Here is a 27,085-nt window from a genome sequence, read left to right as displayed (position 1 = left end):
TAAAACCAGCTTGAACATCTGGAAGTTCATGGTTCACGCATTGCTGAAGCCTGGCTTGGAGAATTTTGAGCATTACTTTACTAGCATGTGAGATGAGTGCAATTGTGCGGTAGTTTGAGCATTCTTTGGCATTGCCCTTCTTTGGGATTGGAACGAAAACTGACCTTTTCCAGTCCTGTGGCCACTGCTGAGTTTTCCAAATTTGCTTATCAAAAAGTCTACAAAAAATAAATGCTGGAGAGGGTGCGGAGAAAAGGGAACCCTCTTACACTGTTGGTGGGAATGCAAACTAGTACAGCCACTATGGAGAACAGTGTGGAGATTCCTTAAAAAACTGGAAATAGAACTTCCATACGACCCAGCAATCCCACTGCTGGACATACACACTGAGGAAATCAGAATTGAAAGAGACATGTGTACCCCAATGTTCATCGCAGCACTGTTTACAATAACCAGGACATGGAAGCAACCTAGATGTCCATCGGCAGACAAATGGATCAGAAAGCTGTGGTACATATACACAACGGAATATTACTCAGCTATTAAAAAGAATACATTTGAATCAGTTCTAATGAGGTGGATGAAACTGGAGCCTATTATACAGAGCGAAGTAAGTCAGAAAGAAAAACACCAATACAGTATATTAACGCATATATATGGAATTTAGAAAGATGGTAACGATGACCCTATATGCGAGACAGCAAAAGAGACACAGATGTAAAGAACAGACTGTTGGACTCTGTGGGAGAAGGCGAGAGTGGGATGATTTGAGAGAGTAGCATTGAAACATGTATATTATCATATGTGAAATAGATTGCCACTCCAGGTTCAATGCATGAGACAGGGTGCTCAGGGCTGGTGCACTGGGATGACCCTGAGAGATGGGATGGAGAGGGAGGTGGGAGGGAGGGTCAGGATGGAGAACACATGTACACACATGGCTGATTCATGTGACTGTATGGCAAAAACCACTACAACATTGTAAAGTAATTAGACTCCAATTAAATAAATTTTAAAAAAATATGTAATACTAGTGTACAGGCAATTTAAAAAAAACAAATTTCAACAATTATTACATTTCAATATGTGCTGCCTGGTTATTACAAATTTTCTTGCCTTGTAACTTTTTAAAAATTTTGATTTCCTCAATATTAAATTGTTTTAATAACAGAATAACATTTTGAAGTTAATCAATAGATTATCCATTCATGAACTGTACTTCTGTATATAAGAACAACATAAGAAAGGAAGAGAAAGAGATAAGCTGAGTAAAAAATAATAACTTTTCTTTGGGCTTCTAAAACAATAAGCCCGGATTATTTTATTTTTTTTTTTTTTTATAAATTTATTTATTTTAGTTGGGGGCTAATTACTTAATTGCATATTTACTATTTAAAGAAACAGTCATTTCGATTTCTCAGTCCATTGAAATAACCCAAAAAACTGTAAATATTTCACACTGAAAATAAAGAAATGCAGTTGGAGCCTTAAGAAACAGAGGCTTTCTGATGGTGGCTTTTATTTCATGCCGTGGCAGTATGTACATTTTTATCTCATAAAGACTCACGCGAAGGAAAGAACAAAGCATGAGTGATCGAAAGGGAGCATCAGGAGGGAAAGTGTATTTTGCTGTCATGAATTCCCTCACCTCATAGTTTCTAAAAGGAATCCATGTCTTTGCTCTTATAACAGAGCTCAAAAGAATATCTATTTTAAGAGAAGATTACATTTAAATTTAATAAAATACTATGTCAAATATATTCCTAAATACTGTGAAATAATAATCTTCATAAAGCCAGGAAGTGAAATTCACTCCTGATACGCTATCACTCCAAATATGGGAAAATGCATTAGTATCTCATTATTAAAAGATAATGACTACAAAGATGATGGTCTTTTAAAAAGTAATAAAATGTGGATTGAGGGGCTATGACTGAACGCTTGGGCCCCTTTACTTTTTACGTGTTTGTAGGTTGATGTGGCTGCAGGTAATTGAGCCAGAGGGTAAAAGGAGACCATAATTTTCATGATAAACATTCCAATAAGCAGCCCAAGTGACTACCCCACCGCAGCTTATGACAAATCGAGTCAACACAGAAAGCTTCTGGGATGCAGACATGATGCTACTAAAAAAAAAAAAAATTTTAAATAAAAACACCAACAGAAGACAGCACAAAACAAAGCAGGTGCTCACAGCAGCCTTTTCTCCCCCATGCTGCGGAATAATTTTTTCCATTCCCAAGATGATTTAAGTTGACAAATTGGTTTTTCTGGCCGCTTAGCTTCCTGACCTCGAAAAGTCCATTTTCTAACTTCTGTCTCATCCAGCTGTTGACAGGCTAATGCCACCAACCCAAGTAATAAAACCTCCACGGGGTTTAGGATTAGAGGAGGAAATGGTAACGACAGAAGAATAATTAGATGTGAAGTCTGCCCAACTTCTAAGAGCAGACCTCGTCTCTAAAAGAGAACAAATGGTCGTCTGGAAGGAGGTTAATGTATATTCCACTCCTCCCCGGTACGATGCCATGAAGCCTTTCTGGGGGGAAAAGCGGGAAACTCCTCATGCCTAAAACACTTCTTAAAAGTTGATGCAATTTAAGGGCGCTCTTTACTTCGGTGCAATCTTTCTCAGAAACAAATGTCTACTTTTCTTTTCTTCACAGAACCAAGTCAGCAAGCCTAGCAGACCTACTTGCTTTTAGATCCTAAAGCATTCGGGGAAATGTCTGCCATGGGTACAGGTAGAACAGGTGGTTGGAAAGTCAGATACCTGCCCTTAGTATGCACCTTCTGTATTCAGCGCTCCCAGACAGTGCTCGACATCCCTCATCATTCCCCCAAGGGCCAGGGGTCACGGCTGGATCCACCTTACACCATTTACTGACCCCTCGAAGCCTCAGTTTCCTCATCTATAAGGTAGAGTATTATCTGCAACAGTGCTCGCCTCATGGATGGAAGGGAAGATTAATTCACGTGCATGAAAACACAGTGCAGGACCCAGAGCAAGCATTCAATACAAGTTTTGCCTATTTTTTACCACCCTATTCTCTGATGCCAACAGTCTAACGTCTATAAATAAACATCTTCCTTTTAAAACTACCTTTGATGTAGATAGAGTGGATAAACAATGAAGTCCTACTTTACAGCGCAGGGAACTGTATTTAATATCCTGTGAAAAACCATAATGGAAAACAGCATGAAAGAGAATATGAAAAGAATCGAACCCAAGTCCCTTATATCTCCTGCACTGGCAGGCAGATTCTTTACCACTACAACCACCGTGAAGCCATATATATGTATATGCCTGCTAAGTTGCTTCAGTCTTGTCTGACTCTTTGCAACCCTATGGGCTATAGCCCTCCAGGCTTGTCTGTTCCTGGGATTCTCCAGGTAAGAATACTGGAGTGGGTTGCCATTGCCTACTCCAGGGTGTGTGTGTGTCTATGTAGCTGAGTCACTGTGCAGGGTGTGTGTGTGTGTGTGTGTGTGTGTGTAGCTGAGTCACTGTGCTATATAGCAGTAATTACATAACACTGTAATTCAGATATACTTAAATATCTTAAATTACCTTTGATTAATCACTACATTCATATGAAATCCTATAAGAATGTTTAGTGATTAGAGTAGCCCATCTGATAGAGGAATACAGTCTTGGTTAATTACCCTCTTCTTTAGATTCACACTCTTCCTCTGATTTTATATACAGGGTATGATTAAAGTATACACATTTCTGTTATTAATATCTGAACAATATGTACATTTGAGTGAGAACTTAAACATTCTCTTTTTACATGATAGCAATCCTATCTTGATAAATTATGCAGTTTGGGGATTAACTACAGCTTTTCTTGTCTCTTTCCCTCCTTCCTGATACGATGGAGTATTTCTGATCACATTTATAAAAACTCACTGTGAACAGTGAGGCAAAATCAAATGTGAATTTAAGATATATACACATACATTAACACACTTAGTATTTAATATAAAAAGACAAATCTACTGGTTGAGATGAAACTTATCTATGAATTCTATTTTGGATAATCTCTCGCCTTAGTAATTCATACTTCCTTGTAGATTAATAACATAGGAACTTTTATATGACTAAGGAAATGAAGAGCCAGTTAAATATAATTCAGCCTAGCATGGGGCCTTGAATATACAAGATGATTCTGATGCTGCTGTTCAGTTTTAAGTGTTGTCCTACTCTTTGCAACCCCATGGACTGCACACCAGGCTTCCCTGTCCTTCAATATCTCCCAGAGTGTGCTCAGATTCATGTCCCCTGAGTCAGTGATGCTATCTAATCATCTCATCCTTTGTTGCTCCCTTCTCTTTTTGTCTTCAATCTTTCCCAGTATCAGGGCCTTTTCCACTGAGTTGGCTCTCTGCACCAGGTGGCCAAAGTATTGGAGCATCAGCTTCAATATCAGTCCTTTCAATGAAGATTCAGGCTTGATTTCCTTTAGGATTTACTGGTTTGATCTCCTTGCTGTCCAAGTGACTCTCAAGTGTCTTCTCCAGCACCACAGTTCGAAAGTATCTATTCTTTGGCATCCAGCCTTCTTCATGGTCCAACTATTACATCTATACATGACTACTGAAAAAACTATAGCTGTGACTATATGGACCTTTGTTGGTAAATAAGAAACGCAAGAAATATTTATGAAACTCCTCATTCATTCTCAGAAACCTCCTTGGGAAAAATGAGGAATACAGAAAAACTCAAGACGCGCTTGCTTTTTAGGAATTTAACATCTGGTAAAAGAAACGGGAACATCTACTGAAATGAACAGAAAGTGGTGGGGAAGATAAGGGCCCTGGAGCAGGAAAGCGTGGGTGGTGGGCTGTAGCCCGTGAGGATGTGAACCATGAAAGGACCATCACCCCCAGAAGATGCCTGGGGCCAGGCCCAGGTGTGCTTGGCAAAGAAAGGATGAAGGGATCTGCCTGTTGAACAGAGCAGTTTACATGCTCTTAGGAGTTATTTACACTCTCATTTAGGAAAAAAAAAAGAAAAAGAAAATTTTTTTTGGTAGCAGATTCACACTTTATTCTGGTCTATGTTTATCACATCACTGACACTGAATTTGTTTTACAAAAGCTCTATGCTCCAAAAGACTGTAACTACAAGCTTTTATTGGCTTCGAGTCAAGATTTTGGAACTCAAACTTCTGGGAACCCTTTAAGTGAGAATGAAATAGACAACATTCTCCACCAACAGTCAGGCATTCTCCTCATTTATCCATCCCTTTGGCCATGTATCAAGGTTTTGACAGCAGTGACACTGGCTTGGAAATTGAAAGGCCAGACTCCATCAGCCATCACATCACTCCACTGGGTGGTTTGCTGCCTTTTTCAGAGACCTGCCTCTCCCTTTCCAGGTGGCTCTAGTGGTCCTGCCATCACCTAAGTGTCCTTATCCCCAAGCATTCTCAGGAATGAGGGCACAGCCTAAAATTATGACACTCAACCCCTGGCCATGGCAATTGCCGAGATCTGCAGACAACCCAAGGCAGGAAAATCAGGGCATTTCCTGATCATTTAAACACAGCTACAATACACAAGAGAAAAAGCCACTCTCCTCCCTTACTGGAATGGCTAGTCTGGAACTGGCTTACAATCGCCACTATTATTAAAAGTCATACTTGTCTCAGGGACCTGGTGTAGAAAACACAAGATGTACAATTACTACCTTGTAATTTTCTTGTGTCACCGAGGAGACAGTGGTCGAAACACGGATAAAATAGCTGTACCAAGAATGCAGGAACACGTCCTGGAAATACTGTCAAGGTTCCAAATCCACTCAAAGACTTCCAAGCCATGTAATTCAATACCTCTTCGTTTTCAGTTTGCTTAAACTAACTTCAATTAGGGATTCTGTCACTTGCAACCGAAAACATCCTAATAAGCAAACACCTGTGAAAAATAAGCTTCCTTGGACCTCGGTTTTCCTCCTGATCACAGAATTCCTCCCAATAAAATAATCTCTAAAGCTCCTTCCATACAATTATTTGTTTCAAATTAGGTAACTATCAGATAATTTGGAATGGTATAGATATTTGTAATTAATCAATTCCTTCAACTGGACACTGGGAAAAAGCTGCTTAATGCAGCAAGTTTGGGTTTTCAACCTTGTTTATCTGCACCAGTGCAGACGACAAGCCCCAAATGCTAATTATCAGTATTACTGTTGTCTTTGCGACCCCATGGACTGCAGCACTCCAGGCTTCCCTGTCCTTCACTATCATCAGTATAAAAAAGTACAACGTATATATCATTTTTTTGACATTTGAAGATACAGGAAACTTATTTGAAGCATCATTTTCCTTTCTTAGGTCAATATCCATCACAGCCAATTATTCTTCCATTCTCTCATTCACCTTTAACTGGTGACCACCTCCACTCCCACTATTCCCACCAAATAGATTCTGTGGAAAAGAATGGTTATTCACTTCTTTCTTTCGAATGACTAAAGAACTTCTATCTGGGTACAAGTGAAATAAAGCCTGATAACAAGGCTGTTTCCTATGTTACTGATTCACTTGTTAAATATGGCAGCATTTTCTGACTAAATGTTCAGGCCCAGATATAATCTAACTGGACAAGAACACTAATGCAAGGCTATTTTATTTGTTCACAGGAAATGAGTCAGTGGAAATAGCAAGAAATTGCATCCCTCACAATATAAGGATAAGATGTGCTAGCTCAACATCTATAAGATTTAAAAGCATTTAGAGCAATACAAGTTGATCAAATTAAAAAAAAATGCTTTTTAAGTGGAAATGAGATACCTAGTTTTAAATGCATTACTTGGGAAAAAATTTACAAAGTAAAATACTACCATTTTAGAGAAACAAACATGGTGAGATGTATTTAAGAAGATAACTTTTCCACTATGAGAAAAGAGTTTGCAATGATTACTTCTTATGGAATAATGCAATATTTTATTGCATTTAGAAATGTTATAAATGGAATGTCTTGTACCAAGTGATGAAATCAAAAGAAAATCATTTTCTAAAAGATCGTAAGAAATCCATCTGCATTTTGGACTATACAAATGACTGCTGAATCAACAGAAAAAGACAAATAATTGTCAGACTCAAGCATATCTGTTAATAAATCTAGAATTAACATAAGAATCAACCTAGTAATATCCAAATAGCAAATGTATGAAACTGTGACTCTAATTTAAATAACTTAATACAGTCATGTACTGCTACATGATTTTGCCTCAAAAGACAGTCTCATTCTCAATCAATAAAAGTGAACTTAAAATCATTAAAAAAAAAAAACTGCAATAGACACAAAGATGTCTCCCGAGCACATGTCATTAGACCCATGTGTAAGAAACTGAGAGCCACTGAGAAGTTGATACAACACAAGGCAGCCAAAACATTTAGTATAACATAAATTTGAACCTTTAATTGTATCATATACTGCCTTTCTCCATTTCCAAAAATGTGAGCTCTAGATGAAAATATCAAGAAGCACGAATTTTTTAATGACACACACTAGATTAATCACATGAAGTCAAAGCTATTACTTTTCAACTTCTGTCTTCCAAAAGAGTTTCTTCTTACAGGTACAACGCTCTTTGTCAGACATTCTCTTCTGGACCTCCTTCCACTACGCTGGTTTGGTTGGGTCTCTCCAGGAATGGGACTGGCTGGGTGCACGGGGGTAGAGCCGAGGGGACACACAGCCCGTGAAGCTTTAACTCACTAACCTCTTGTTTTCTGTCCGGTTCATTGTATGGTCTGTGACCTTCAAATCAGCATAGAGCTGAAACGGGCTAAAGAAAGTTTAGCATTAATAAATGTATAAAAACTTAAATATCTGTTCTTCTGGCAAAAGCCAAGAAAAGTCCTTCAAGCTTAAATCACTACCAAAAATCCCAGTAGGTAGGAAGAAGAGTCAAAAATGCAAAATTAAGTTTCTGAACATTGATCTGATTCATCTGTGGAATTATCTGCTAAATTAAAGCAAAGCACCAGAAATGCTTCAAAAGTAGTCGGCGCATCCTATGCTAACTCACCTCCGTGAAACACAGTGCTTCACGTTTGCACTTGGATTCAAAACAGGGCTGTATTTTCAACAGGTCCATCCTGCTCACTAACGCCCTAATTCCCTTCTGAGATGTTTTGATATGCACTCATCTGATGATTATTAAGAACCTACTATATTCCACAAAGAAATTTTAATGGAATATGCTCAGTCACTAAGTCATGTCTGACTCTTTGTGACCCTGTGGACCGCAGCCCACCACGCTCCTCTGTCCATGTCATTTTCCAGGCAAGAATACTCGAGTGGGTTGCCTTGTCCTCCTCCAGGGGATCTTCCCGACCCAAGGATCAAACCTGAGTCTCCAGCATCTCCTGCATTGGCAGATGGATTCTTTATCCACTGAGCCACCTGGGAAGCCCATTAATGAAATAGAAAGAAAAAGACTATAAAACATACCATAAAGCATGCAAGCACAATTTACAGACACCAGACAGTGCTTGAGGCACACAATAGGTACCTAATAAATATTTTTTGAATGAGTGAACAGATGAATGCAATTGCTCCAAGGCCAGTGAGGAAGAGGCAGGGTGCTCTCACTATGGAGTAAACACCAACATCCTTACCTCCACCCGCGACGCTGTGCAACATTCCTTCAAAGGATAGCACAGGATGTGAGAGTTCCTTTCCCATTTTGATTATGAAGAATCCCAATACTTAAATAAAACAGTAAAAGATCACAAAAACCTGAATAAGTCAAAAATGTATTCTGAAATATACCCTGCAGCAAAAGAAGACTGAAGGAGAAAAATTACATTTATCTTAAATTTAACAAAATACATCACTGTACTTAGAGACCAACACATGGATGAAGAATTAACTTGTTTTTCTAACACTTTAAAGTTTAACATTTTTAATGACCATAAATGCATCGACATGACCACATAATTACTAATAACCATGCCTGCTGCTTTTTCTTAACTATGATGTCTACAAGTGAAATCTCCCAAATTAAGTTCAAAGTTTCTTCCGAAGCCTTGAACAAAATGCACCTTCTTCTCTGAAGTCCTCCAGATTTCTCCAGCTCTACATAAACTTTCCTTCCTCTTAAACTTCTCAGCAGATCATGGACCTGCCATCCTGTCCTGATGGCGACTCAGGCAGGTCTGGTCTCCTGCTGGGCTGCAAACAGCTTAGAAGATACCATTAGGGCATGTGGGAACCATGATATCACCCAGTAGAGTAACTTACAATTCTGAGATGCCCAGAAGTTTTGAATCATTAAACAGAATAAATGAAATTAATGACAGGGAAGACTGCTTTGAATTGCAAATAAATGATACATTACAATACAATTAATGTAATGCAATGATCAATTCCATTCATTGATCTGAAAATGATTTAAATTGCAGGCCAAACACAGAGCCTTGGGAGAAGCAAATGAGGCCTCCCACAGACCAATTCCAACAGGTGAGCCATTGTGGAATCTTGTCTCCTCTGATCTGTCAACTAGCCCCTCTCCAAGGATGCCCTGAATGCCTGCTATGAAGTCCTGCGATGTTTAATGAGCACACACACAGAGAACAACAGGTTACAAGTCAAGTCCTACTTCTGAATGATCAACGGCTCTCATCTGAAATGTGAGGGACCCCAGCAGAAGCTCTGAGAAAGGGACGCCTTTCTTTCCTGCGACTGCACAATTGGAAAACAGAAGCCGCTGTCTGCTGTCTGTCTCTGACATTCCCTCCCACCTTTTCCACACAAACAGAAGCGAAATGAGTCATTCACCATAAATAAACTGAGTAACTAATCTTAACCAAATGGGTAACTCCATCGGATTCAGTTGAGAAGGGCTTCTGTGGGTTTTACGGTTTCTCAGAGGTTATCTGCATGCTGTAACACTTCCCCTGGTAATTTAGGAAAAACTCTCAGCCAGGAAGCCGTCGCCAGGCAGATGGGACTCCTGGATGGTCCCAAGGGGCAGCTTCAGTCTCTAGTGGCTTTTCTGGGATCATTTAGGAATTAACTTGTCTGCACTCAGGCGTGTCACCATGTTTGGGCTCCGTGTTATAGAACATCAAGTCATCAAAGTGACTGAAATTTTAAAAGAATGTTCACAAGTTCATTATGTATTCAGTGGATAAATTATGTATTCATCTCTTACCATGTACAAAACTCTCTACCATCTTAAGGAATAGATAGTTAGAAGAGATACAAAAATACGTATCATATAAGGCTGTACACGATGAATGCTAAGGCAAGAAAGAGTCTGAAAGGGAAGGTCACTTTTTAATGAATAATAAAAGCTAACATTTATAGAGCACTTACTATGTATTAAGCAGATGGTACTGTAGTAACCTGCATTTTATGCCAAATATTAGCACGTTACATCATGAGGTACTACTTATGTGGTGGGAGAAAATATAAGAAGAAAATGAGATTTGGATCCAGCATTACAAAATTACCTTTGCCATTCAAATCAGAAGTCAAAATTTAGGAAGATAAAATAACTGTTGATTTCACAACGAACAGAAGACCATTTTTTCTATTTTTTTAATACTTGCGTAAAAATATTTAAAACTCTAACATACACTGAATATTCTTTCCAAATATATTTGGAGCATACATTCCAAATACATGGCAATATTTTAGAGGGCATAATACAAATTTTAAAGATTTTTTTTTTAACTAGTGATTCCTTTGTAAGTAAAAATAGTCATTTTCCCTGAAATCCTAAAAACACCTTATTAGGACCAATAATCAGCCCCATATAATTTTGTTTTTATATTTTAAACACACACAAAAATGGAATAAAATACATGCTGATGTGGTACATTAATAATTCATTGCTTATTATCCTAAGATACTTAATAAGAAAATAATACATTCTAATTTATTATATGCATGTTATTTCTTGTTCAAGTAAATAATTCAAGCACTTTTCATCCTCACTGAGATCATCTGAAATATGAACTAAGAGCTGTTTCTCATCAGTGAGTTGGGTCAACATAGTCCACAAGGTGACAGCTAAAGATAAAAGATTCAAACATGAAATGAAACTAAGTCCATCATCAGGGAGCTTTCAAAGATAACAAGGAGACAGCTGCTCACCCACCACTTCCAAGAGGACCAGTGGGATAGATGCTATACAGTGGGACAGATGCTGTATAAGGGAGAGCAGACTTCCGAGGAGAGAGATTTTATTGGAGGAACTAAGACATCTATCTGTGTGTGGCAATTGAGTTAGGCCTTCAACGAGCAAAAAGGAGGCGAGACCTTCACAGCTATTGGAACAAACACTCAGCCGAGGCAAACCTGGAGTCTTGTAGACACCTGCGTGTAACTGGGGTGCTCAGTGTCACTGTCTCAATTAAATAGGGACCTGGGCATTGAGGAGACAACCCAGCGTCATGAGAAGTGAACCCCTGGGAATTTAGTCCATTTTCCATGGGGGAATTTGGAATATCGTTTCTACAACAACATCTTATTAAGACAACGTAGTCTTTACAACAGGAGTCTAGGAGTCCATGATATAGAGTTGATATTACAGACTGTGCATATGTGTGCTAAGTTGCTTTAGTCATGTCCAACTCTTTGAAATCCTATGGACTACAGCCCACCAGGCTCCTCAGTCCATGGGATTCTCAAGGCAAGAATACTGGGTTGCCATGCCCTACTCCAATATTACAGACGACTGCTTAGTAACGTTCCATGTCCTCTGGATCCCTGGATTGAGTGAAGGAAGGGGGCACTGCTGCTCTGAGACAAGCATCCACATGCTGCCTCAACACTGCTGCCTGGGACACATCCTTGGCTAATCCTAATTCGCTGTTATCTCCTGCTTTAGGACGTGCGGCATCAGAAATCTGATGGATTAATGAAAGACTGTTAATGCTAATTGCTGACATAAGACTATTTAGGGCACTGAGGCAATCACAGAATTTTTCTAGCTGTTTTCACAGCTTTTCAGAGCTCTGTACTAATCAGTCATGCTAATTCCAACAGTAAACAGCACACCGTTTTGGTGAGAGAGACCATTAAGAAGCACCTCTGTCATTTCTTCTTTACAACTCCTTCCCAAATGCTGAATCCGGGTACACTACCTGGGATCATTTATCACCTGTGACAATCACCTGTGACATTCACTGCATCCAGACTTCAGGTACAGATGATGGCTAGAATTTCACACATCCCTGATTAGAGCAGATGTGGCCCCTAGTGGCAGTCACGCCGCCTTTCTCAGCTGCCCCAGCATAGAAAAGGCCTCAGCAAAGTGAACCGGATGCTCTGCTGCTAGAAAGGCCACCAGGTGCTGAGACACTGAGGTTTCTTCGAGATGATCTGTGCCACTGAGGACCTACAGTCCCCCACATCTTAAGAGTACAATACAGTGAGTAACAATAGAATCACAGCTGTCAGAATTAAACATGAGCTCCAATTCTAATTCCAACTCATGATCTGTGCAACTTTTAGGCCAATATACAATCTCTCTGAGCCTCACTTCCCTTATCTATAAACTTGAAGACATCACTTCATGTCTTTGCATATAAAGTGAAAGTGAAGTTGCTCAGTCGTGTCCGACTCTTTGCGACCCCATGGACTGTAGCCTACCAGGCTTCTCCGTCCATGGGATTCTCCAGGCAAGAATACTGGAGTGGGTTGCCATTTCCTTCTCCAGGGGATCTTCCCAACCCAGGGATCGAACCCAGGTCTCCCACATCGGAGGCAAACGCTTTAACCTCTGCTAGGAAAATGGCACCACCACAGAAGTGTCCAGGTCTAGCTCTTGCAATTGGTATGTCACTACAGTAGAAATGGTTACCCTGGTCAAAGAACTTGAGGACAAGTGGCTACTGACATCCCTGTGCTGATTCCACAGGCACCCAGGTTTCTCTCTGGACTTCTCTGTTTAGATCTGGGTACGAATGCCCATCACATTCTCACTGCAAACTGATCAGCCAGCATTTGACATTTGGGTTCTTCCCGATCTGCAACTTAGAATTTTGTTTAACTTTGAGTAAGATCAGCACAGTATATATTGACAATCAAATTTCATTAACGTCCAAAACCCAGAGGACATTATGCTAAGTAAAATAAGCTGAGCACAGAAAGACAAATACCCCACAGTCTCACTTCCATCGGAATCTAAAAGAGTCAAATTCACAGAAGCAGAGAATAGAATGGTATTTTTCAGAGTCTGGGCGAGAAGGAGGGTGCGGTGGGGTGGGGATGGAAAATGGGGATATGTGGTCAAAGGGGCCAAAGTCTAAACTACACGGGATGAATAAGTTCCGGAGATCTGCCTACAGCCCAACAACTATGGTTAATAATACTAGTGATTCAGTAGTAAAGAATCCACCTGCCAAGCAAGGGACACAAGTTCGATTCCTGGGTTGGGAAGATCCCCTCGAGAAGAAAATAGCAACCCAATCCAGTATTCTTGCCTGGGAAATCCCATGGACAGAGGAGCCTGGCAGGCTACAGTCCATGGGGTCTCAAAGAGTCGGACATGACTTTGCGACTAAACAACAACAACAATCACATACCTGAAACTTGCCAAGAGAATAGATATTAAATGTTCTCCCCACAATAACAAATAAATGGTAATTATGTGAGGTGATGGGTGTGCTATAATTAGCTTGACTGTGGTACTCATTTCCCAATGTATACCAAATGTACATGTATGCATAGACCTAAAATACACACCATTTTTATTTGTCAATTATACCTCAATAAACCTGGGGGGGAAAGTCCACTAAGATCCATAGCTAGTGTTACTGCCTCACCTTTGAGGGACTGTTGTTGTTTAGTCGCTAAGTCGTGTCTGACTCTGTGACCCCATGGAATGTAGCCCACCAGGCTCCTCTGTCCAGGGGATTCTCCCAGGCAAGAATATTGGCGTGGGTTACCATTTCCTTCTCCAGGGGATCTTCCCAATCCACAGATCGAACCCGCTTCTCCTGCATTTATCACTGAGCCCCCAGGGAAGCCCCAAATTTGTTATTACACTGAAGTTAATGGGAAAAATTACATCTTATCACAGTTATCAAAGTTGAGACTCACTGCCATAGAGAGGCAAGCTCACTGATTATTTAAGAAAGGAAACGAGGAAACAAAGGAGGAAATTAACACGGGTTTTGATGAGACTGGGTAACACTTTCTTGTGGGATTCAGTTTCAACTTAAAGCTGAACAGACTCTTTGAGCTTAAAGATACTGAGTGATTTGGATAAAAGTTCCAGAGGATTGGATTCAAGATTACTTTGTAATCTCACGACTTTAAAACCTTCTTAATTAAAGACGTCCATTTGTTTTAAATGAAACAAGACATAGATTTGTAGACCAGAAAAACAAATCAGGACGTGGGCAAATGGTTTTGCATGGTGGTCCCTGGGGCTCCGGAATTAAATGGGATGCTCAGTTAAAGAGGAAAATCAGATCCTGGCTGTGGGCTTTCCCTTTCAGAGGATGTAACGTGAGCTGGTCTCAGGGTCCAGAAACAAAATCACTGGCACCTCTTAGTAGCATAATATGCACCTGGGACCACCCTCAGATAACAGTGTTCATGGTGCCTTTATCTTTCTTAGGAGAGAAAAACAAAGCTTTGGTCTGAAAAAAGTCCCTTTTCCACTCACCTGAGTAAGAGTCTAGAGACAGAAATCCATCAGCCCCTCTAAGCTGGCTTCAGAGTTCATGATGGAAAACATTTTTAAGGAACAAAGACAAAATATTTTTAAAGTATTATTCTAAATTTCTTTAATTCCCTCACTCCCAATTCTCCAATAAATCAGCAAAGAGGCCAAAAGTCTGTCCCATTTTTTAAACTGTTTTGAAATCTCGCTGCCACATGCCCTTCGAGCCACTGCCCTACTTCTCCGTCCCCTTTGTAACCCAGTTTCTCAGGAGAGTCCTCCGTGTTCCTGTCCCCGCCGGCATCTGCAGCCTGCACGCTGCCCCTCAAGGGCTGTCCCTGAAGCCCTGGCCAGTTCAAGGTGGGAGGGTCGAAGGCCATCTCCCCCGGGCCTCCCCCCCCTTCCTGTCCTGTCCTGACTCACTCTCTGTGCTCCAGTACTTCTCCCCAACCAGGCAGGCAGCATCAGGTGCGTCTGCCTCCAGCCCTGGTCCTCTGTAAAGCTCTCCTAACTCCCCACTTTCATCCCGCCCCCGGGGCCTCCATCACCTGACCTCTTGTCCTGAGCTCCTGCTATCATCTCAGAACCCCTATATTCAACACAGTCCCCTAACCCCGGCTCTCGTCCTCCAGGCTTCCCTCCATGACTAACTGCCATCAACCACCAACCTTCCTTCTCCCCTCTCCCTCATCCACTTCTGTCCTCAAGTCCTGCTGACTGCGATTCCCAAACCCTCCTCATTTTCCATCCTCACTCACCTGGGGTGCTTCCCCAGTCTACAGAATCACCTGTAGCCATCCACCCAGCCCCTCTCTGTCCACACTATTTTTTTAAAGTTTTTATTGACTTTATTACAACATGGCTTCCATCTTGTTTTGGTTTTTTGCCCCCGAGGCATGTGGGGGGCAATGCTCCCCACGTTGGCCTTTCAGTTTCTAATAAAATCCATGTACCCTCTTCAAAGACTTCCCTTGTGGCTCACCTGGTCAAGCTGAGTTCGATCCCTGGGTTGGGAAGATCCCCTGGAGAGGGGAAAGGCTACCCACTCCAGTATTCCGGCCTGGAGAATCCCACGGACTGTATAGTCTGTGGGGTGGCAAAGAGTCAGACACGACTGAGCAACTTTCACCCTCTTCAAAAAAGCAGTCTTTGGACCTCTGTAACCTCTGCCACATCACCACCACTCCCACCACCCCACATATGGGTCGTCTCCTGGGTTGACTGGAAATTCAGAGGATCAGGTCGACCTAAACCTAAAAGCATCAAAACATCAGGAGGTCAGAATGCAACCTTCCAACAAGTGGCTGGATGACTCCAAGGAGCGGCTTGGAGACCTGACATAAAAGGTCATCCACCTGATACTTGAGCCCTGACCCCACCCACTGGCTCAGGGTCTCCATTCATGAGCCATCCATCTGTGGGCAGGTGAAATGGCTCTTCCTTACTGACCTGGATCCAGATTCCCAGAACTTTCTACCCACTGATCCTAGTACAATAATCCCTTAAAATCCCCTCATAGGATGCAGTTGGCTCCCTCAGCATCTTAATAACCTTCCTCTGAGGCTGCTTCCAGAATTTTTCTTTTTTTTTAAGAATGTCCATTTTTAGAGCAGTTTTAGGTTCATAGCAAAATTGAGGAAAAGGTACAGAGGTCTCCCGCCTCCACATGTGATGGCTCTTGATCCATATCCCCCCTGAGGACCTGCACTGACACATCCTCAGGCCTGCAGGCCACAGGCCACCACTCTTTTTATTCAAACGTAAACGCTCTGGCCACCTGATGCGAAGAGCTGACTCATCGGAAAAGACCCTGATGCTGGGAAAGATTGAAGGCGGGAGGAGAAGGGGACAACAGAGGATGAGATGGTTGGATGGCATCACTGACTCGATGGACATGGGTTTGGGTAAACTCCGGGAGTTGGGGATGGACAGGGAGGCCTGACGCGCTGCAGCCCATGGGGTCACAAAGAGTCGGACACGACTGCGTGACTGAACCGAACTGAACACTTTGTATTGGAGTATAGCCAATTAACAAGGTTGTGGTAGTTTCAGGTGAACAGCAAAGGGACTCAGCCATACATATACATATATCCATTCTCCCTCAAACTCCCCTCCCATCCAGGCTGCCACATAACATTGACCAGAGTTCCCCGTGCTGTACAGTAGGTCCTTGTTGGTGACCCATTTTGAATATAGCAGTGTGAACATGACCTTCCCAAACTCTTTTTAAGCTTAGTTCCTAACACTGAATCTAAGTGGTTCCAGGTTTTCCCTGACTCTAACCCGCATCACAAAACCAGCATGAGGGCACACAGAGACAGCCCGAAAACCAGTCTGTCACCCATGAGGTCAAGATTGCAAACTGCATCAAGGCTCTGTGTCCTAATTCCTTAAACTGAAGCAATAATACTGCTTTCCTCTTTGCGCTAATGTAAGGGTTAAAATAGCTCCTGCAGGGAACGCACACAGCCTGGTGCCTGGCACACAGAGCTGTCCATAAATAGAATGGGGACTCCCTGAAGACCAAGTTCTGTGTCAGCCTGGCTTTGTTTATTTAGCACTGCTAGCATCTAGAACAGTGCCTGATACAGAGTGGGCACCCAATGATTTGTTGAACAACTGGCATGAATAGTCAATGACAAAACTAGAATTTAAAACAAGAAAAATTTTCATTTTGAATACAGGAAAAGAAAAAAGGCAGAAGTAAGACGCAATTGAATTCTAATTTAGTTTTCCTTCTGGTGTAAATTAAAGTACTTTCTTTAAATGATACTTAAAATGCCAACTAATGGTTCTGGCATACCACACAGTGATTTAAATATGTTATTCTTTTAAATAAAATGGAATAAAACATGTCTGACTTAGAATCAAGATTTTGCACCATATCTGCAATGTTATGAAAGACAGAAAGCGATGGTATCTTTTTCAACTCTCATTTCAAAGATAATAACTACCGTGCAACAATAGGGCACCAGGGACTAACAGAAATACATTAAATTGGCTGCATTAATTTTAAGTAGGATCATTAAATGACTTAACATTTTTTGTTTCTGAATGATTTTAATGTTTTGATATTAAAGTGAAAAACAGTAAATGCTTCAGACACTTGAAAAACATCCAGTCTGGCCAACAGAGACCTAATAGCGGCTCTTAGAACACGTATGGTGACACACGTACTCTTTATATTTCTATTGAAATATGTTTAGTAGACTTGCCATAGGGCCATTTGAAAATACTGCAAATTCTTTTAGGAAAAAAAAAATAAGTTGATGTTTTTATTTTCAAAGAGAGGAGCCAGGAGAGTTGTCCACATCAGGATCCCCACTTACATAAATAAAGGCCTCTGATTTGGAATAAATGGAACTCTGCTCACTGGAGCAGGGTTTCCTCCCTAACCTGTTTCCTAACTAAGCAGTACTGTTGGTTTCCTTACTGCTCCTTTTAGAGGGAAAATAACTGGGTTAAAGTTCAGTTCTACCCCCATCACCAAAACCCCTCCAGCTTAAAACATTTCCAATGACATTTAAGATCAGCACAGCCCACACGGGTGGGGAGGCTCCCGCGTCTGGGACCCACCCAGGGGCCTCATCCTCGTCCTCCCCCAGGATCCAGCACAGGCCCAGCAGGGAGCCAGTGCTTCCTACACACTGGCTGGAGTGAACCCGGCATCACTGCAGGCCCCTGAGTGTTCTGCATCCCAAAGGCTGCCTCCCAGGGGACCCGACGGCCTGGAGTCCAGCCCTGAAACACTGATGTGTGTGCACTGGGAGGGGCCAGCACTGGGCAGACAGGATCCCACTCCCAAGGGCTGGCAGGCCAAGGACAGGACACATGAGCCACGTAAGTGAGGAGTAAATCACCTCCCTGTCCAGCTTCGGTGCTTTCCAGGCCTCGAGGGAGGGAGCTGTGACCCTGACAAGGGCAAGGCCAAGCCTGAGCCTCCAATCGACTGTGAAGTTTGGCGGCCGAAACACTGAGAAGGAGCAGGCCCTGCCCAGGGTGCGACAGGGTGGCTGGCTGTGCGGGTCAGTGGGGTTGGGCAGTGGCAGAAACGGTGTCGGATGGAGACCACAGCTTCCGGAAGGAATCCTAATTCCACCAGGGTTGCAGTGTGAGTCACCCCCAAGCCACCAGAAGACCAGGGGATCCAGAACAACCCCCTCACTCCCCGCAGACAGGAAGGCCACTAAGCCGCCCGCACAGGGTGGGGAGGCCAGAGTCTGGTGTCCAGGGAGGGGTGGGGAGGCCAGAGTCTGGTGTCCAGGGAGGGGTGGCAGAGGACCATCCACTCCTCCCAGGGGATGCGGGGGGGAAGGCAAGGGGAGGATCTGACTGGACAGAGCATCAGAGCCGGGCCCAAATCTCACAGCTGTCACCCAAGCAACCTAGAATGGGATGTGGAGGGACCTGTCACGCTCATCACGCACCCGTCAGCCAGCGGGGCGCGGTTGTCCACACTACCTTCAGGATGAGCAGGCTTCTAACGTTCATGAAGCCCCCAGCTTTATCATGGGGATGGGGGGGGTTCCCCTCGTGGGTTCCCCTCCCCCATTTTCCACAGCGTCCCCCCACGTGCTCCTCTGCCACCGCCTCCCATTTGCCAGCTGCAGTTTTTCGGTCCCTACCTATGAGACTGAAACGGAAAGTCTTCTCGCTGCGTGAACTCTGTACATCAAGCCTATACCCTATATGGTCCTAGAACCTGCCAAGATCCAAGGATGGTTAAGCCCTTTTAAAAGGGGCAGGGGAGGAAATATTTTCCAAAGTGAGTGCTTGTCTCACAGAGGGCATGCCGACTCATATTCACATCCCCTACCTGGATAGTATAAGAAAAGAACCTGGTTTAAAAGCAAACCTAACCAATATTTTACAATAACTATAAAAGGAGTATGCTGCTGCTGCTGCTGCTGCTAAGTCGCTTCAGTCGTGTCCGACTCTGTGCGACCCCATAGACGGCAGCCCACCAGGCTCCGCCGTCCCTGGGATTCTCCAGGCAAGAATACTGGAGTGGGTTGCCGTTTCCTTCTCCAGTGCATGAAAGGGAAAAGTGAAAGTGAAGTCACTCAGTCGTCCGACTCTTAGCGACCCCATGGACTGTAGCCTACCAGGCTCCTCTGTCCATGGGATTTTCCAGGCAAGAGTACTGGAGTGGGGTGCCATTGCCTTCTCCATAAAAGGAGTATAACCTTTAAAAATTGCTGTTGTACACCTGTAATTTATAAAATATTGTACATCAACTAAATTTACACCATTTACAGCTTCCCTGGTGGCTTAGTGGTAAAGAGACCGCCTGCAATGCAAAAGACATGAGTTCGATCCCTAGGTCAGGAAGAACCCCTGGAGGAGGAAATGGCAACCCACTCCAGTATTCTTGCCTGGAGAATCCCATGGACAGAGGAGGCCGGCGGGCTACAGTCTATGGGGTCGCAAAAAGGTTGGACACGACTTACCGACTCAACAACGAGAACTAAATACTATTCTTCGGTTAAAAAAATTATTTCCCTCACTAAATTAAAAAAAAAAAAAAAGGAAACCTAGAATTGGGTCCTGATGCAGAGAATGAAGTTCTGATGATCAATCCACAGGGCCCCCTTTCCCAGGTGAAGAACATCATCAGAGGAAAAGGGGGATCCCAGAAGCCCTCCTTCCATCAGATGCTCTCACAGATGTTAACTTGTTCAGTCCTCTTGAGAGAAAGGACTCTCATACAGAAAACAAAGCTGGGAGGCATGCATGGAGGTTTCCTGTTCTAGGTCACCCCAATGCACACTGCAGGCTTGAGTTTCAAACCCAGGTCTGCAACTGCCAAGCTCACACTCTGACCACCACCACTGCTGATGTCACTGCCACTCCGCCAGTGACTGACAGAGACAGAATAAGCGCATCTTGGTGCCCCTTGCCCCCCGGCTGTGACCCAGGGTCTCCATCCTGGGAGGCATGGAGCAGTTACGATGGAAGCTTCCATTTCCTCTTCTCTGACTTTACAGTATATCTTCAACATCCAGCCAGGATTAGGCCTTATTCCTTGTTCGTTTCTACACCCAAAATAGCAAATTCAATCACATCCTGTGGGAAGCTAGACTTTTAAAAACATTTATTCACCTTCAATTTCCAAGAGCTGGAAAATTACTAGTAGGTGAAATCAAATCAGGAAATCTGGAAAGCTCTGACTTATCAATACAGGATGAGGTTGTTTTGTGTTTTTCCAACAACTTTCATAAGGGGGAAAAAAAAAAGGAAGCCTATTTGAGATGACATTCTACTGCTGGCTTAAAAATAATCTTTGAACTTGGGAGTTTTCTTAGTCTTCTAAAAGCTTTTTTTTTTTCACAAATACTTTTATCATGTTACTCTCCTTAAATATACACTCTCAATGACAGCTATAGGCGTATTTCAAGCCCTTGCAGAATTTCTATAAATTTTGTTAGAGGCAAAAAAAAAGAAACCCCAATGTCTTCAACGTCCTTGAAAATTTCCACTCCCCTGTCTCTGGTGTTCTTTTCAAAACAAGCCCATGTGGAAATCGTCTTTTGATCTCCATTTTACAGAAGAGGAAACTGAGGCTCAGAGAATGAAACAATTTTCCCAGGCCATGGTGCCAGGAAAAGGTAGAGCTGGAATTCCAGTTTAGCCAGGCTACAGGCTGGCTACCCTTGAACTTGACAAGATACTGATTTCAAACTCGGCAACATGGGAGAAGTCCTCATACAGGTGTCATCTGCCCCCTTGTGAACAGAGAACTGAAATCCTAGCTGTTTATTCAGCAGGAAGCCTGTGGAGCCTAGTTCCCGGGAAGGAAGGAACCAACCTGGAACTGCGGTCCTCTCACAGCTACAGAGAACCAGTTAGGTGGTCTCAGGCAAATCACTCTAGGCCTTCTTTCTTTATACTGTGTCCTTGGTTCTGCCCAGAAGTGACATGTAATTGGCCGTGTGTGTATGCATAGTTGCTCAGTCATGTCTGACTCTTTGTGACCCTATCCATGGGCTGTAGCCCGCCAGGCTCCTCTGTCCATGGGATTCTCTAGGCAAGAATACTGGAGTCAGTTGTCACTTCCTTCTCCAGGGGACCTTCCCGACCCTTAAGGATCTTCTGCGTTTCCTGTGCTGGCAGGCGGATTCTTTACCTGGGAAGCCCAGGTATGTTCAAGAGGACATGGACACATAGTCCTACCCACTCTGCCAAGAAGGAGAGTCGGAAAGTTTGCAAATATCCATGCATCCATCCAGCCGCTCCCCAACACCTGTCTTCCACCACTCATTAGGGAACACGTTCCAGAAACATCACGATCACAGAGAGACTGACTACAGCCTGAAGCAGAAGCTTCCACCAGTTACCACGAGACGAAATGTGACTCATTCTCCCCCACCCCATCAAAAGGTATTTTCTTGAAACCTAACCATCAAATAACAGAGAGCTTCAGCGGTTTCTTAAGACTCCAAACCGTCATCACTATCCTTACTTTAAACATACACCCATGCTTCCATCCCCAAGCAGTCATTGCCAACCATCTGTACTTGAAAATAAAATATTCTTTTTTTTTATGAATAATGCTTTTCCAGGATTGGAGTCCCCAGCGAAATGTTTCTTTACAAAGCTCAGTCAATCCCAAGCGAAAATTCTTTCTTTCATAGAAAATGTCATCGTCTGTAACTGCTCCCTGGGGCCATGCTCAAGCAGACGCTCCCAGACTTCTTCCCAGAACGAAACCTTCCATGAATCGAGCTTTTAGATACTCTCCACACTTTGGGCATCCAGACATTCGTCCAACCCTGAATTATTTATTCACCAATTTTGCACAACTTCCTAAACACCAGTGGAGACTGGGTTGGTTTCAGCTATTGATGTTACATCTTCTCAAGTGGCTAAAGAGGCTATAAAGCACCCCATTGCTTAAGCCTGCCATCTCAGTTCCATTAGCAGTAAAGACCTCTCTATTCAAACTGCTAAGTAAATCCTCGGAGAGCTCAGGGACTGTTTCATGCTTGAAAGCAACTGTTAAGAATTTGACAACAACCAAACTGTTCCTATTTAATCCTTCTCCCAAGGTAAAAAGAATTATAGGTAAACATATGCCTTCATTATTTGCTTTGCTGCATTTCAATACCCAATCCCACACAAAATTGCCAGCCAAGGATTTAATGCAATCACTTCTGCATTTCAGAGTTTGTTGCCCCTGCAGAATAGAAAAGGCTTAACAAGGGCTATGGAGTTGATCTGCCAGCTCCTGGATTTTGTATGACACACATCCCAACTGTCACAGGGGTGAAGTCTGATCATACTGATGTTTTTTATGAGGCTTTTTTAAAGGTGATTCAAATGTGTGTGTGTGTGTGTGTGTGTGTGTGTGTGTGTGTGTAGCTGTCATTCAACATTTAGCTTTGAACTCAAAGGTGACACCAAACTATGAAAAGAAGAACGAAGAAGGATGTTGCAGAACTATGGTTTGTTTTGAAGGACAGTAGTAATGGGCTCCAAAGATTTCGTATTTCTTTTGGATGTTTTTTACTCTTTTTTGTTTTGTTTTGTTTTTATCCTTTGGTAATATAGGTGCTTATAAAACTTCTGAGAACCAGTAGAGGACAACTTGGAAAAACCAGTGCCTTCAAGCAATGGTTTTCAATAGCCCTACGATCTCCAATACATGTCCCACTATGACCATAAACCACCACACACTGCAGTCATCAAGATACTACTTCCTTCATGGAAAACCTTGGAACAAGATTATTGAGAGAACAACCAGTGATGAATTTTCCAACTCACATTCCTACATCTTACGAAGATGACTCCTTATACACCAGGTAACCAAGCTCTTCCTAACTATGCGAGAGGACACCCAGTGTCGCTCTCCATAAGGTAAGTTACTTATTTCATGGACAAGTTACTCCATTAAGATAAATAACTCTCAGTAAGCAGTTATTGCTGTTAGCCATTTTGTGAAAGTGTTAATTGCTCAGTCATGTCCAATTCTTTGAGACCCCATGGACTGTAGCCTGCCAGCTCCTCTGTCCATGGGCTTTCCCAGGAAAGAACACTGGAATGAGTTGCCATTCCCTTCTTTAGGGGATCTTCCCAACCCAGAGATGGAACCCAGGTCTGCTGCACTGCAGGCAGATTCTTTACCATCTGAGCCACCAGGGAAGCCCCATAGAAGCAATATAGAGTATTTATCTTTCTCTGTCTCACTTATTTCACTTAGCATAATGCCCTCAAGGTATATTTGCAATGCTCATCTGCCTTTTCCTGCCCATTTACCACTTGTGGGGATTCTTCTCTCCTTAATCTATTTTGGTGTGATGAAATCATTTGAACGTGAGAGCACACTGAAATAACTCAGGAGGTGAGCGTCTGTAGCTGAGGGCTCTGGCGGTCATTCTTCACGGTGTGTCACCCTGGTTGGGGAGCACTGATCTTCCTGCCGGGAAGGGGGCCACCTCTCCTCACCCACCTGCTCTGTTGACTCCGCTAGTCACCGTGCTACACAGAAGGAAAGAGGGGAGATCTGGGCGGGAGCCGAGGAAAAGGCCTTGCTTTCCTGTGTAAGAGCCTGAAAAGCATAACCAAGAGCAAAACAGCACCAACTCTCCAGGCACCATTCTTAGCCAATTCATTCGCTCTGCCTGGGTGTTACATCCTAGACTGAGGACTCGTCATCAAACTAACTTTACGAACACATTAAACGGAAGTTTCAAAACGCGTCAAGTCAGAGTGAAAACAAGGGAGAAAAATACACTTTAGAAATGAATGGTTCTCGTGCAATAAATAATAAATCAGAAAAACGGAAGTGGAGGGGTTTCCCTGGCAGTCCAGTGGTTAAGACTTTGTCTTCCAATGCAGGGCATGCGGGTTCCATCCCTGGTTAGAGAACTAAGATCCCACATGCCTCGGGGCCAAAAACCAAAACATAAAACAGAAGCAATATTGTAACACATTCAATAAGGACTTTAAAAATGGTCCCTATCCAAAAAATAAAAAAAAAAAAATCTTAAAACAAAAAAGAAAAGTGGTGAACAGATGCTAAGCAGAAAGAAGGGAAGGTTTATAAGCATCACACTCGACTGTGACACCCTCATGGACTTCAGGGCGTTACCCTCTCCCCCATTTCCCTCAGGAAAAGAAAGACAATGTGTGTTTAATAATTGTATTTATTTATTTTTGGCTGTGCTGGGTCTTCACTGCTCCTCAGGCTTTTCTCTATTTGCAGCGAGGGGGGCTTCTCATTTTGGTGACTTCTGTCGTGGTGCAGCATGGGCTCTACGGCATGTAGGCTTCAGTAGCTGCAGCTTGCGGGTTCCAGAGCACAGGCTCAGTAGTATTTGTTCCGAAGCATGTGAGAACTTCCTGGACCAAGGATCTAACCTGTGTCTTCTACACTGGTTCAGTTCAGTCGCTCAGTCGTGTCCGACTCTTTGCGACCCCATGAATTGCAGCACGCCAGGCCTCTCTGTCCATCACCAACTCCCGGAGTCTACCCAAACCCATGTCCATCGAGTCGGTGATGCCATCCAACCATCTCATCCTTTGTCGTCCCCTTCTCCTCCCGCCCCAATCCTACCCAGCATTAGGGTCTTTTCCAATGAGTCAACCCTTCGCATGAGGTGCCATTGGTAGGCAGATTCTTTACCACTGAGCCACCAGGGAAGCCTAACATTTTCTTTATCATAGTACTGTATTCAACTGTCTATGCAATGGGAGCTTCCAAAAAAATTTTATGGGGTTTGTTTCTGTTGGTTGGTCGCAGGGTTCTAAGCTGTGTAAGGAGCAAGTCACGTGTGAAAATAAAACATCTTTTATGAACGGTGGAAAAATCATTCCAACCCCAGCTGTCATCAGCAAGGCAGATTCCGTGGCATCGTTTTAGAGAACGGATTCCAGTCCACTTACTTCTCATGATCCCAGCCCCAAAGCTCAGAATTCCTCTTCCTCCTCCTCAGAGCCAATGCACACAGAACCCAAAGTCCAGGGCAGCTTGCCAGATCTTCCAGACCGAGAGTAGGTAAACCAAATTGAAACCAGAAATGTTCACGATTTATTCATCGCTGCAGCATTCCTGAACCTCCCACTTCCCAGACATTCCACCACACACACTACGTCACGTGGTTAAGGACGGTCCTCTTCTCACGAACAGCTTATGGTGAAACAGACATAGAGATATATACACCCAGTGTCCAAGCCAGACGCAAAGCCTCTTTGAAACAAAGTCATTTAATTAAGGCTTAAGTATTTTTTTTTCCAGGCTTTCTTGGTGGCTCTGGGCTTCCCTGGTAGCTCAGATGGTAAAACATCTGCCTGCAATGCGGGAGACCTGGGTTCGATCCCTGAGTTGGGAAGATCCCCTGGAGAAGGAAATGACAACCCACTCCAGTACGCTTGCCTGGAAAATCCCATGGATGGAAGAGCCTGGCAGGTTACAGTCCATGGGGTCGCAAAGAGTCAGACACGACTGAGCGACTTCACTTCCTTGGTGGCTCAAATGGTAAAGAATTCACCTGTGATGCAGGAGACCTGGGTTTGATCCCTGGCTTCAATCCCTAGGTTAGGAAGATCCCCTGGAGAAGCGAATAGCTACCCACTCCAGTATTCTTGCCTGGAGAATTCCATGAACTATGTTCTTTCATTGAAACAAGTGTCTTCTAAATTTACTCAGGAAAACTACATTTTTCCCATACACAGAAAAAGAAATACTATCTGATATATTTTGATTCAAATAAATCTTTATTGAGGACATAATTATGTTCCAGGGAAATAGAGTGGGAAAAGGGGGTGTTATACTTCAGAGTTTACAGATAAATGGAGAAGTCACTTAAACAAATGACATTTAAGTGCTGCAATGTGTAATGGTCAAATACTCTGGGCACTTGAAAATCAGGGGGATATTAGTGCCAATCAGGGAGAATCCAGGGAGGCTTCAGGGAAGAAGCGGCACTTTTTATCAAAGACTTGAAAACTGAGGACAACTTTGATTCTTCAACTTCCTAATAAAAATATCTTTCCCATCACTTCAAGTTTCCCAAATTTTCCTTTCCAAACTCACCTTAAAACTAAAAGTCCCTTGGAGACTTCCCTGGAACTTAGTGGGTAAGACTCCACTCTTCCAATGCAGGGGGCCCAGGTTTGATCCCTGGTCAGGGAACTAATAAGATCCCACATGCTGCATGGTGGAGCCAAACAATTAAAATTGAAAAAAAAAAAAAAAAAAACTATAAAATCTCCATATAAGATCCTATTGTCAGAACTGTGATTCCCACACATCTGCTGATATGGCTAGGTGGCTTCCGGAACATGCCAGAGACTCCTTCAGCTGTGAATGCTGTCACCCTTGAGCCATATGTGAAGGGACAGTCACAGATAATCCACAAGGTCAGTATCATCTCTACACCTGACACCCAGTCACTGAATGTTTTACAGGTACACTGAGAACAAATGAACCCAAAGAGCACAAACTATGAA

General features: G+C 43.0%; 1 protein-coding gene and 1 long non-coding RNA gene across 12 annotated transcripts in view; both read right to left on the bottom strand.

Annotated features, from left to right (window-relative positions):
- PTPRM (protein tyrosine phosphatase receptor type M) overlaps positions 1-27,085 on the bottom strand; it is a 649,319-nt gene that overhangs the window by 575,318 nt on the left and 46,916 nt on the right. The gene's annotated exons all lie outside the window — the stretch shown is intronic.
- Positions 1,320-8,496, bottom strand: LOC145534330 (uncharacterized). The gene is made up of 2 exons (XR_014074471.1): positions 8,306-8,496; positions 1,320-3,402 (listed from the first exon to the last, which is right to left on the bottom strand). It is a non-coding gene; the product is annotated as an uncharacterized LOC145534330 (long non-coding RNA).

Source organism: Giraffa tippelskirchi, chromosome 14 (assembly GCF_054371585.1).
Source record: "Giraffa tippelskirchi isolate mGirTip1 chromosome 14, T2T-mGirTip1v1.2.pri, whole genome shotgun sequence".
NCBI lineage: Eukaryota > Metazoa > Chordata > Mammalia > Artiodactyla > Giraffidae > Giraffa > Giraffa tippelskirchi.
Note: the sequence above shows the minus strand (reverse complement) of the source record. Positions and strands in the feature narration are given on the sequence as shown.